The sequence below is a fragment of the Moschus berezovskii genome, chromosome 11 (assembly GCF_049115385.1).
Source record: "Moschus berezovskii isolate FMDL1 chromosome 11, NW_MosBer_1.0, whole genome shotgun sequence".
Classification (NCBI taxonomy): Eukaryota; Metazoa; Chordata; class Mammalia; order Artiodactyla; family Moschidae; genus Moschus; species Moschus berezovskii.
In genome coordinates, this window is record NC_142470.1 from 94954643 (window position 1) to 94967908 (window position 13266).

The 13266-nt window shown below is 54.1% G+C and overlaps 1 long non-coding RNA gene across 3 annotated transcripts in view; it reads right to left on the bottom strand.

The window, feature by feature from the left end:
- Window positions 1-12103, bottom strand: part of LOC129539510 (uncharacterized) — a 35099-nt gene extending 22996 nt beyond the window's left edge. For all 3 annotated transcript variants that reach the window (XR_016038698.1, XR_016038699.1, XR_016038700.1), the window contains exons 1-2: window positions 12042-12103; window positions 1112-1321 (exon numbers count right to left, since the gene is read on the bottom strand). This is a non-coding gene — a long non-coding RNA (uncharacterized LOC129539510). The remainder of the gene's footprint in view (window positions 1-1111; window positions 1322-12041) is intronic.
- Between the last annotated feature and the right edge of the window lie 1163 nt (window positions 12104-13266).

A 13266-nucleotide genomic window follows, 5' to 3' on the forward strand; every position in this document is an offset into this window, starting at 1 on the left:
CTCTCAGCATTGTTAATACGATTTCAAATCAGAGGTATTTTCAGCTGGAGGGACGTATTTTGCATCTCAACGGTCGAGTAGGGGCCAGGGAGCGGGAGAAGAGGTTCCCGGGTCTTTCGGAACAAAGCCAGAGGCGTCGTCTGTACCTAGACCGAGGAGTGGGAAAGGGACCCGCTGCCCACTGACCCCGCACGGGCCACCGCAGCCCGCCTGGGCGGAGCTGAGCGCCGGCTGGCTGGGTGAGAGGGATTTCTCCGGGGCTCGGCCCCTTTAGACCGGCTTCCCCAGCCTGCCCGGCCCCACCTGGACCAGCAGATCTGCCCACCCGATCCAAAGACAGAGGAGAAGCCAGGGAAACGCGCACCACTGCGGGCCGGGAGCCTGCGGCGCTTTGTTCGCGCGGCGGGCGGCCTCCGGGCTTCCGGCCCCGCCCCTTCCCCCTCTCCGCGGCCCGGGCTCCGGCTCCGCGGACCCAGTTTTCTCCTCTTCTCTCCCTTCCCACCGGCTCAGTCCCCGCTCTGCTCTTTCCCTTTCTGCCACCTTCACTCTTGCCCCCAGTCCCCCATCACCACGACCCCCCGACCCGCCTCCACCACGACCTTCACCCCAAGAACTGGCCAACTTTGCCCCGAGAAGCGGACTGTTCAGGAGAGATCCCCGCGGAAAAGCAGCGGGGCCCAGTCCAGAGAGGCTGGCTGCTTTCGTGGAGCTCAAGACGGACTCCTGAGCATCCTGGCTTCCGCGCTCCAGACCGAGCCTGTCTCGCCCTTGGGAGAGGGCAGGAGAAAGGCCGAGGCTGGGGAAGGGAAAAGCAGGAACCTGGGGAAGGAGTGACCGTGGGTGGGGACACTGGAGATGGCTACCGGTCGGGGTCACCTCCACCAAGTGACTCTGAGAGCCATCCTCATCTGCTTATCAACGCCAGAATTCCAGAGTGGAGCACCCACTCCGCACCTTGCGATATTCCCACGTTTATTCCCCATCAGTATCGAGGAGCTCTTTCAGGAGAGCGAAGTGGTATATGAACACATTCTCATCCTCCTTAAAAAAAAAAACACTTCAAGTCAGAGGCTCACAGGACACCCCCCACCCCCACCCCCGCCACACTCACTTCTTTCGGGGCAGCTCTGTCCCTCCTCCAGCTCTGCCTTAATACATTTCAGAAGTGTGGGCTGTACGTGGTGTCTTGGCATAACACTCCGCAACTGTCCCGCAGCAGAGGCGACGGAAATCTTCCGCGGGGAAGGAGAGCGCCCAGCAAAACTTTCTTAGCACAGTTCCGCACAGTTTGTCGAACTGTTGGCGTAAGAGATTTTCTTCCCTTGCCAAAAAGGGGGAAAAAAAGAAAGTTTTGGTTTTCTTTTAATTAAGGGAAAGGACTTCCCCCGTGGTTCAGTTGTAAAGAATCTGCCTGCCAATGCATAGGACACCGGTTGGATCCCTGATTCCGGAAGATCCCAGATGCCGTGAAGCAACTAAATCCGTGTGCCACAACTACTGAGCCAGTGCCCTAGAGCCCTGGAGCCGCAACTACCGAGCCCACCTGCCACAAGTGAAGCCCGTGCTCCCCCAACAAGAGAAGTCACCGCGACCAGAAGCCCGAGCACCACAACTGGAGAATAGCCCCCACTCCCTGCAACTAGAGAAAAGCCTGAGCAGCAAGGAAGACCCAGCACAGGCAAAAATAAATAGTTTTTGAAAAAATTAAGGGAAAGAAATGGGATTAAAATTTAAAAGAACAGATCTAAGCGAAAAGTAGGCTAATCCTGTCCCGCAGACACGTGCGCGCATAGAGAGCTCAGATACATTTGCTCTGTGTTCATTGACATTGTCTCCGGCGGGTGTCTGGGTTCACCTCTCCGCCGGCCCATTCCCCGAGGCCCGGCCGCACACTCGGGTGAGGGTGAGGGGGTGCTAGTCCAGCGGCCGCCCTAGGACCAGGCCAGCCCGCGGAAGGCTGTCCAGCCTCTCCGCGCTCCGACCTCAGCTTCCCCGTCTAGTCGGCCCGCGTGCGCAGTCCCCGCCCGCTGCCCTTCCCGCGCCCGGCCCGGAGCGCGCCTCTGCCGAGGACCTTGACCTCCCACGGACCTCGTCGCCTCGCTTAGCTCTCTCTGACCTGCTTTTGAACCCGCTAATCCTGTCCTGAACTCTCGCCCAGCGGCGATGCCTCGCCCCGGCCCCGACGCGCTAATTCCCGCTGACCCAGCCGCCCAGCCGTCCCTCTCTGCTCGCCCGACTTTGAAGCGCGCCAAGGGCTGCGAGCCGCGGATCGTCTGGGGCGACCACAGCCCCGCATCCCTGGCACCCATCCTTACGCGCCCTCTGAAGGCCACGGCCCGGTGTCGCGAGCATTTTTTTTCCTTCTCTTGCTTTCCCTTGTCTCCTCTTAGATTAATTCGTTTTTTTTAAAGAAATCTATCAGACCCACAAAGATCAAAATCTCAGGTAACACCCCATACTGGCGACACTGTGGGGAAGCCGGCACTTCCACGTGAGGCTGGCGAGCAGTGAGGACACGGAAAGGGTAAGGCGGACCGGGCTGCCAGGTGTAAGCGCCAAGGCACGGGGAAAGCAGAAGAGGCAGGACCGAGAACAGAGGACAGGGTGACTTCATTGCTATTTTAAGGGGAAGGAAGGAAGGGTTGATATTTGTCCGATACGGCGCTACAGCTTGGGGCTTCCAACGGTAGGGTCTGGAAGACACCTGCTTGTCACTTCATAATTTTTTGTGCTGTTTTGAATTTTTTCCCCTCCGAGTCATGTTTCCCTTTTTGGAAAATAAAATTAATTGTTTAAAGAGTTAATGAAATTAGTGCACATCGTATGGGCTTACAAACACAAGCCCACAGGCACACCAAGGTGTGGGTCCTCATGCTTGGGGGTTTTTGTTTGTATGCTTGTTTGTTTTGTTTTGTCTTCCAACTGAACATAACAGGAGGCAATGCATTCCCTTTTTGGCCCTTCGTTTATTGTAGTTGGGCTGCTGAGGCTGCGCTAAGGAGTCTCTTTAAGGAGAGTTATTTTCAGAGACGTTCTTTAGCCAGGAAAACAAACCTGTGCTTAGCCGCCCACTGGCATACCCACCTCTGTGAGCCACCAGGTGGACTGGCCCTACAAGATCAAACTCCAAGGTCCCCTGCCTTGAGTCCCAGGACTTGGCTCTGTTTGCTTCACAACTGTCCGCCAACACCTTGCACCATACCAGCATATAGTAGTAGCTCAGTAAATAGTTGTTGAATGAAAGATACGCCAAAGAGTTTGACAACAGCTCCTGGGAAACTGTTCTTAGTAATTATAAATTCCTGACGACATCTGGGAGTAGGGGAACAGGCTCCCCAAGGGACAGTCACGGGATCACAAGAGGATCTTAGTGAGTAGTCAGGACATTGCCAGCATTCCCCCCAGAGCTCCAAAAGTTCAACACCCACTGCCAGGCAGTTTCTTGCCCTTCCCTTCAGATGTCCTGGCCCTGAAGCAAGTGATGGAGAATTCTAGCCTCACCCTCCCTCTCTGCCCAGTAAAGAATCTGCCTGCAATGCTGGAGACATGGGTTCAATCCCCAGGTCGGGAAGATCCCCTGGAGAAGGAAATGGTGACCCATACCAACATTCTTGACTGGAGAATTCCACGCACAGAGGAGCCTGGCAGGCTACAGTCCACTGAGTTGCAAAAGAGTCAGACTGGACTTGGTAAATAAACAACAAAACAACCCCTGGCCCTAGGTGGTCCATATTTCACCCAACTCCTGCCTGGACCCAACCCAACCCAAAGAGGAAGGAAGCCTTGGGCTCGCAAGGTAGGGAAGACTCCAGAACCAGGGTCACCACTGAATGGGGTGCCAGCAGTGCTGTGCTTCCTTGCTTCCCTACCGAGCCCAGCCCGGAACCCCGCCTGCTGGTAACGTTGATCACAAATGACCACTCTGGGGTGCAACTTGACCCAAGATGCTCAGCTTTCCTTGTTCTGGGCACTGGGAACTGGTGGTTGATGACCTTGAAAATGCACCGTGGTGGAGGGCACGATCAAGACAAAAAGGAGCCGCATCAACATGGCAAGTCACTGCCAACCAGCCAGTCAGACGAGGCACAGACTCAGGAGGGAAGACAGCAGCCGCCCTTGATGAAAGCAGGGACACAAAATGCTCTCAAACCCATTCTAACAACGACTTTTAAGAAGTTATTTTTCTGGGTACGTTCTAACTGCGGCATCCCACAAATTGGAAAGATGTCAAAAAATATAAAAGGGAGCCCTCTGGCTGTCGGCACACTCTCCAAGGCACACCTCATTGGAAATGCCTGGAGAAGGGTGAAGGGCCTGAATCCTGCCCACCATGAAGCCCCTGCCTCTGGGCAGGACTCTGAATTTTCAGTTCATGCTACTGTTCCTCGCATCCTTGATTCATTTTTCCCTGGGAAAGACCACCAGGAGGCTGGTGATCTGCATAATCTGTCTTGGGAGCTAAGATATGGCACGACTGGAACTATAAACACGTAAAGCTCAGTAGTGTGGGCACCAGCGCTCTCAGCTTTAACTCTTAAACGATACAAGCGTCCATGCTGTTTCCTCCCGTACCCACAGGGTGCCAGATCCTGGACAGAGTGCTCACATGAACTAGCTGGCTCCTCACAGCAGCTGCAGGAGGTTGGTACTAATATTACCCCATCTAAGAGATGAGGACACTGGAGCACAGCGAGGTGAACAACCATTAGGAACTGGTTCTCAGTAGAGCCAGGATTCCAGCCTGCCTAGCAGACAGCCACACTCTGAATCTTTACTTCAGAGTCTGTGAGTCCTACAAACCTGCCTGGGCCTCCCCTCTTTAGGCAGAAGTGGAAAGGATGCGTCCGGAAGGTAATGGATTAGGTGGGGATGCATAGTCAACGGAAGGCTATTCCCTGAGCTTCGCCAGTTTCCCCCATCTGCTCTCAGAAAAATTCCTCTTTCTTCTGGCCAAGCAGGGAACCCTGAGCTAGAGGAGCCCCCACATTCTCACACAGATAAAATGAAAACAATCCAGATGTCTATCAGTAATGAATGGATAAACAAATGTAGTATAAGCATACAATGGAATGTTATTTGACCATTTGCAAAAATGAAGTTCTGATACAGGCTACAACATGAATGAAATTTGAATCATCAAGTGAAAGAAGCCAGACACAAGATCATGTATTATATAATTCCATATATATGAAAGTTCCATAATAGCCAAATGGGAAGTTGTGGGTAATAGCTAAAGGGTACAAGTTTCTTTATTTTTTTTCATTTTTAAATTGAGATATAATTGACATACATTTGTTTCAGGTATAAAGACATGGTTCCATATTTGTATATACTGCAAAATGACCTCCACATAAGTGTAGATAACATCCATCATCACACATGGTTACAGTTTTTTTCTTAGGATGAAAACTTTTAAGATCGACTCTTAGCAACTTTCAAATATACAATACAGTATTATTAATTATATATAAGGGCTTCCCCGGTGGCTCAGCGGTAAAGAATCTGCCTGCAGGAGATGCATTCTATCCCTTGATTGGGAAGATCCCCTGGAGGAGGAAATGGCAATCCACTCCAGTATTCTTGCCAGGAAATCCCAGGGACAGAGGAACCTGGCAGGCTATAATCCATAGTCCATAGGGTTGCAAACAGTCGGACGCAACTAAGCACATTATTAATTATAATCACCAACAAATTTCTTTCTGAGGTGGTAAAAATATTCTAAAATTTACTGTGGTGATGGCTACATTGTATAGCTGTGCCTAAACTATGTATTTTGGTATACCTGTGAATGTACAAAAACCATTGAGTTGTAAATATATTGATGAATATATTGATTATATCTCAATAAAGCTATTATTGAGAAACAGCAAAAACAAAATAACTCATACAGGGTTCTGGGCAGTAAGTACACTGTCCACATCAGCTGAGGCTCTGCTCTTCCAAAGCCTGCATCCTCCAAGTCTAGAATCCCTCCAGTCTCCAAAGAGGCTAAGGCTTTCTGCGAGGGTGCTTTGCCCCTCAGTCCAAAAGCACCTCCCCAGCTGCTGTGCTGGGGGACCAAAACTTTGAAACTCTGGCCCAGAGAGTACTTATCTGTGTTTGGGAGAGGGAGCCCGGTTCTCAGTGTGAAGTAAGAGTGAAGAGAAGAGATTTTTGCCTTGGTAGAGCCCCAAGATCCAGCATCCAGGTTTGAATCCACTGTTTGATCTTGGTCTCAGTTTCCTTCTCTTCAAAATGGAGCATCCGAGTCACCACGCTACGAGTTGTGACTATTTCATGAAAGTATGAACCTTCAGAAGGTTAGCCACATGTCCCTTGCTAGAAAACAAATGAAGGTGCTCATCTTAGGGGATGATCCGTATAAAATCAGGATGCAGTAGTAGAAATGAAGGAATTTTTTAGGCAAGAAGGATTTTTTTTTTTTCTTTTTAGAAGATTCTCTCAAGTCTCTGGTGTCTTTTCATTAGTTTTAACTCCGAGAGCATGTCAGGATCCTAATTTCCAAAGACAGACAAGTAGAGGAGGGTGCTCCTCCTGCAGCAGGGGGAGGACTGAAGAGAAGAGGGAAAAGAAGGGCTCTGGAGAGGGAGAGCGGTGGGCGGAGGATGAAGAGGGGCTGGAGGGAGACTGCTGTGGCCTGGTGGGGAGGAGAGCAGTGCAAGGAGCGGTGACCCAGAGAGGGGAGAACGCTGGAGAACCTGAAGGAGAAAAGAAGCAAATGGAGAAAGAAAAGGCTGCAAAATCTTCAGGTGGAGGCGGGGAGCAAGGAAGAGTCACAGAGAAATATCTGGGGAAGAGATGCAGGAAGTCAAGTAACCATTCTTGGTGGAATCTGTCTGGAAGAAAGCAGATGGGAAGAGAAGACCCCCAAATCCAATTTCCTATCCTAGAACCTCAAGACACCCATCCAGTCCTACCAAGCCCCCTCCCTCACCCCTGGGTGGCCATACCCAAGAGAACCCTGAGTCCTACTGGTGGGGGAGTTTTCAGATCAAGTTGGATACTTCAGGTTGGGTCCAGTTGTGCCTTGTCCACCCTCTCTGATCCCCTCCACAAAACTGCCCCCAGCACTGCTAACTCCCCTCCCCCCACTTCACCAGAGGTCTTGGCAGAAACAACCATTTCTTATTCCCTGACCTGCTACTATTGCTTCACCATTGGCTCAGATGGTAAAGAATCCGCCTGCAACACAGGAGACCTGGGTTCAATCACTGGGTCAGGGAGATCCCCTGGAGGAGGGCATAGCAACCCACTCCAGCATTCTTGCCTGGAGGATCCCCATGGACAGAGGAGCCTTTACGACCATGGCTTCCGACGCGACTGAGCGACCAAGCACGGCACAGATCTGCAATATAAAGACCAACCGAGACCCTTCCGCCTGCCTTTCTCTCAGCTGGCAGGCAACACCTGCTTCCCCCATTCTTGGCCCAGTTCAGTGGTTTACAAGACGGCTTCACCTGGAAGACTTTCAAATATAAGGAGCCCTCAAGGAACCAGATTTTAAGCCATTTGGTCTGTGGCCAAGCACAAGTTTGCCTAAGTTTTCCAGGTAATTTAATATAGGGCAGGTGTTGAAAACTCCTCTGCCTCCTCCCCTAAGCCTTCTTGGCCCTGGGCCAAGGCCTTCTTCAAGGGAGGAGCTCCCTGCTGGCACCGAACTGCCCTTCGTGGTAGGCATCTGACAAGGGTCACTCCAGGGGGCCCTGCTTACGTTCTGGCCAAACCCACAGCTCCCTTTGAGCAACTCTCCCAGATAGAACCCTGGACTCATAGGCTCAGGATGGGCATCAGTGAGATATACCAGGACTGGGATAGGTGGAAGATCTTGATGGCCCTAGAGCTCAGCAGCCTGGCTGGGGTCCCTGCCCAAGCAGAGGAGAGGACAGAGTGCAGTAGGAGAGTGGTGTCTTGGTGGTGGGTGGGGGGGGATACAGGCTGTGCCTAGGAGGTGCTTTCAGGAGTCCAGGCCATACCCCAGGACTCCACACTGGATGAGGCAGGGGTTGGGAAAAGGATTCAGCAGCCACCCAAGTGGTCTGGAACTGGCAACAACCTGGTGCCAGGGAGAAAAATGCCAGCTGGCTGAACAGGCGCTCCCAGGAGGTGGTGCAGCAGCAGGGATCTCCCCCACCTCACCTGTACTTCAGCCCCAGCCAGCCCACTGGGGTCCCTCTTCTCCATACCAGGTGACCTCCACCCCTACGAAGGGCACCTCTAGCACCCTGAGGGTCCTGCTCCCTGCACAATTCTCAGAGTGCATCTAGCGCAGACAAGCCTCAGTCATCTTGCATTGCCTGGAATAAGTCAATGACACTGCAGTGACTGAGCCTGCTGGTGGTTACTGATCTAGGAGGGGCCTAAGCACTGGAATATGAAGAGCCTTGATTGCCCCCAGTGCCTGTCCCAGCATCCTATCTTTAGAACTGCCCTCCTTGGGTTTCAGCATGGCTGATCTTCTCAGAAAAGATACACTTGATGTGTTACAAAAATAATAATCTCATTATTTTAAAAAAATCAAGAACATCCCATCTCTCTCCTTTTAAAATGTCAATCCCTTTCTACCTGAGGGTGGACAATGGCTTCCTCCTTCATGTGCAGGTGCAGAGGTCTGGCAGGTATGTAGGGTGGGGTACAGGTGGATTCAGGGAAGGAAGTGATGAATGGCTTTTTTCTACAAGCTGGGTCTTGTGCTCCCCAGCTGAACGTGCAAGCAAAATGCTCCTCCCTGTTCACCGTAGCTCCCCAGTGCTCTTAACTATAGGGGAACCCCTGTTCCAGCAGTGATGGCTGAGTAGATTCAACCACCTGGGTGACTGGATTCCCTGGAGGCAGAGCAAGTGCTGTCCAGGATCTCCCACAGATCTTTGCGTAGGGTCCCAAAACCAGGAGGAAGGTGATCAAGACAGGGCAGAGGAAGCCAGACCCCTTGAGCCTATAGGCACTGGGGAACGTGCTGGAGGGATGCACAGGCTGAGGGAGGGAAGTGGCTTGGTAGAGATGGGAAAGAAAGCCAGCTGGGGAAGGCAACTGAATTGGCTGCAAGCTCAACAGAGGCTCCCCAGCAGTCCTGCGGGAGTGGCCTGGCCCTAGCCTCAGCAAGGGCAAGGCCATAGGGAGTGGGATGAGCTGGGACCAGAAGTTCAGGCCTGGAGACCTGGCCTGTACAGCTGCCAGAGCACCCAAGGGATATGAAAGATGGAGAACAACCAGACTCAGGACCAATCCTGTGAGGTTCCAGGCTCTGAGCACCAGAGGAGGATGCTGAAGGCTCTGCCAGAGACCAGAGCTGCAGGCCAGCTGGCATTGGAGGACCAGGGGCCTGGGCAGATAGGTATAGGTAGCTCCCGGGGGAACCCAGGCTCTGACTCCAACCCACCTACATACACACTTGTCTCCTCTAGAACCCCACCTCTGATCTAGAAGGCCTTGACGCTGAGCGTGAGTGCACGCATGTGTGCACACTCACTCACTGCTGTCCGACTCTGAGACCCCTTGGACTACACTCCACCCGGCTCCTCTAGCCATGGGATTTTTCAGGCAAGAAGAATACTGAAGTGAGTTGCCATTTTCCTTCTCCAGGGACCTTCCTGACCAGGGATCAGGTCTGCATCTCCTGTGTCTCCTGCATCACGGTGGATCCTTTAGCTGCTGGTGGGAAAGGGCCGCTATTTACCCACAGGTGACTGGGCCCCAGCGCTCTTAGCACAGAAGCTCCGGAAGTCAGACTCACCCACTGAGACACCAAAAGGCAAGGAGAAGATGGGTGGGGAGGGACTGAAATGTTCCTGGAGAAAGAGTAGAACAGGCTCACTCCTTGACACAGAGTGAGCAGTGGGAAGGAATTGGAGATGTATGGTACTGAGCCAGGCAAGGGGGTTCTTTTCCCAACTCAGGGGTTCCTTGAAGAAACTCTCTGGAAACCTAGTCCTAAGGGGTATCTGAGGGGAGCTGGGGTTGGTGGCCCCTTCCTGAGGATCTTCTCCACACTCCATCTGTGAGTGGAGAACCTGACCCACCATGTTTTCCAGGAACTCCTAGTGGCAACGTGTCACCTGTCTCCAGCCCAGGACTCAGCAGTTTGTGCCCAGACCTGCACATCCCCGAACACCCAAGGTCACTAATTCTTCAGACCTGCTGAGGCCAAAGGGAGACTGACAGCGTGAAGTGAGCTGGGCCTTGAGTTGTGGGGCCTTTTAGATCCCAGGAAGGGCTGGATCAGTACCTGGGGTCTGTCTATGTTCAGCCATGGCAGAGCAAGAGCTCCTGAAAACGCAGTTTAGCCCATCGCCCGGCCCCGTATCTTCTGAGCTCACCCCACATCTCCCAAGCTGAAGTTCTCTGATCACTTTACAAAAAGGGTGGGGGTGGGGCTGAGAGGCAGAGGAAATTCTCGGGGTTCCTAGTGTCTCCGACAGGATGAAATGTTCAGAGGGTGGTTGGAAACTAGCGGTGAGGGTGAAGGCAGCAGGCGCAGAACAATGCGCCCCCCCTCCCCGGTCCCCACTGTCAGGTGAGGAATCCAGGATCCCTGAAAATTCCCACAAGGCAGACTCAGAACTTCTGGAGCTCTGCGTCCCACTTAGCCTGCAGGAGGGTCCCGGCAGAGTCAGTGCTTCAACCTGCCTGCAGGCGTGCGCATGTGCACACACATACACATACACACACACACCCAGCAAGGCCGATCTGACTGTATAGGATCCTACTTCGTGGTCCACATCTCCCGTGCGGAGCACTGGCGCTCCCAGCCTTCCTCCGCTGGGATTCGCGACAGGCAGTCCGTCAGAGCACGGGTAGGAGCCCCGTGGCCCCGCAGGACTCGCTTCCTGGGCAGGCAGCTGGAGCTAGGGCGCTAGGTGGACCCCGGTTCAAGGGCCTGGATTTAGGGGCCGCCCAGGCTCCCGACTCGGCTCGGCCAAGGTCTCTGCTGGTCTGGAGAGGAGGTTGGTGAGGAGATCCAGCCCACCCCCACTCCATACACCCCCACACACACCACAAACTGTGTCTCAGCGTGCAAAAGCTCTACGTTCCTCACTGGATCTCCGCGCACACAATCACGGAGGCTGGGACCCCACTTCCAAGGCCTGCAGTGTAGAGAGGGCCAGGACTCCTGCGGGACGCCAAACCTCAGACTGCCAAGAGGGAAGGAGAAGAAAGAAGAAAGAGCGCCAGCGGAAGACTGCGAACTCCCAAGAGTCGACTGGAGCGGGCCTGTAGCCCCTCCCATGCTCCTTGCCGGGCTCTCCCCGCAGACAGGAAAGGGAAGGCGGCCCGACTTCCATGGACACGGGTCCACGGGACCCTTTGGGAAGCCACCGGCATCTCCGGAAGGAGGACCCGGCTCCCCCGGGAGTGAGCGCACTCCCGAAAACCCATCTACGGACTTTGGAAGAGGACACCGAAACGGAGGCCCGAATTACTGGCACAGAAAACCACCATTCATGAAATACCATTTAGAGCAGCGAAGACAAACGAAACCCGGTAGGGTTCAGCAGGTGGCTGTCCCATTTTTCTTAGAACAGAAACCCGGGCCTCCTCCCATGAGGCTCCAGGGAACAGAGGGGATTTGGGGGCCGGGAAGATTCCCACCGAATGTTTGCTTTCTGCTTATAACTTTTCTACACCAGACACGTCTTAGTTGAATAATAAAAATAAACTTGAGAGAATCACGGAGAAAGATTGAGAAGCAGAGCGAAGATGACGTACTAGATCAAGCGACCAGCGTGATCCGGCGCTGGCCCATCCTGGGGAAGAGAGCGGTTCGCCGAAGAGCTTGGCATCTCCTCTAGACACCAGGCTCCAGGGGACCAAATGCAAGTGCAGGGCTCCTGGTACCACGCGGCGTGCGTCCTTCCAGTGGGGTTGGGTCCCGCTGAGTTACACTCCCCAGAGCCCTTCTGTAACTCTAATCCTCCTTTCTCCCTCTCTGAGAGTCAGGGCACCACAAATTCTCGGCCTGGCAGCGGGTGCGTGCTGCTCACGCTTCGCACACCCTACCCTACACCCCGGGCTCCAGCCGCCGCTCCCCTTCCCCACCAAAATACCTTGTAGCAGAGTTTCCTTCCTTCCTTCCATCCGTCCCTCCTTTTCGTTAGTAAGGACCAGCAGGCCTTTTCCCCTGCCCGCCCCCTTTACCCTCCTTTTTTCCTGTCCCAAACCCTGCCGGGAAGCGCCATTAGTCACCCAATTAAATAACTGGTGGGCCCCGCCCACTTCGCTTTCCGTTGGGGACATTCGAGATTGGACACAGACACACACTCAACCGCTCACATGCACACTTGACATCGATTAAGGCATTGACTCACGCTCACTCATTCAACCGCTCTTCCTGCTCCAAGAGTCCTTCAGGCTGCGCGAGCAACGCACTCGGCCGCCCCACAGCCACTGGCACCCGGCACATCCACAGGCGCTGCCCCCAGACGCTCTCGATCGGACCCCCGGACACACCGACGCACCCTCGTTCACAGTAGCACGAGGAGCACAAAAGGGAAGCCGGCTGCTGTTCTAACGTTTTAGGGGAGAAGGTTAGGGCCCTCCCCCGCGCGCGCACACACGTTTGCACACACATTTTCGCTGCGGTCATTCAATCTTTCTTCTAAGCCCCTTTCTGAGTCAAAGGAAGGGAAATCCGACCTGGCCCCTCCTGGCGCTGTCAAAAGAGAAGCTGGACTCAGGAGAACCCTGGGAACCTCACAAAGCGCTTGGGACTCGGAGGGTCCAGGGACCCCACTGCTCGGTCTGAAGCCCAGCCCGGCTTCCAGCCGCGCTCATCTCCGCTCTTCCCCTCTCTCCGGCCTGGCGAGGCGGGCTGAGACTCGGGACTGAGGAGGGGAGACCTCCACGGGGCCGAGAGTGGGGGAATGGAGGAGTTAGGGAGATTTTTCACCTTCTGTCCCAATGTAGGGGTGCGACTCCGCTTCTGAAGGCCTCTGAGCCGCAGGGGCCCCGGGTCTTTGCAGCCTACCACAGTCTTAGCCTCACTCGACCCTCCTGGCTCCTGAACCCGGCTATGGGTCTGCAATCAGTCTTTTCTCCCCGGCGAGTGCAGACCGTCCCCTCGTCCCCTTGCCTCGCTGTCTGGGGCTATTTTACCACACTCTTGGCCTTGCTCCGCCAGGAGCACCGGGCAGGGCCCGCGGACTCTGCTCCTCAGTGTGGGTGGAGGTATGAATCTGGGCGGTGGGGTCACTGAATCCCAGGCTTGAGCCCCCAGCCCCAGCTCCCTACCCCGCCAAGTACTCGAGCAAGGCCAACCTCCTGTTTTCTGCT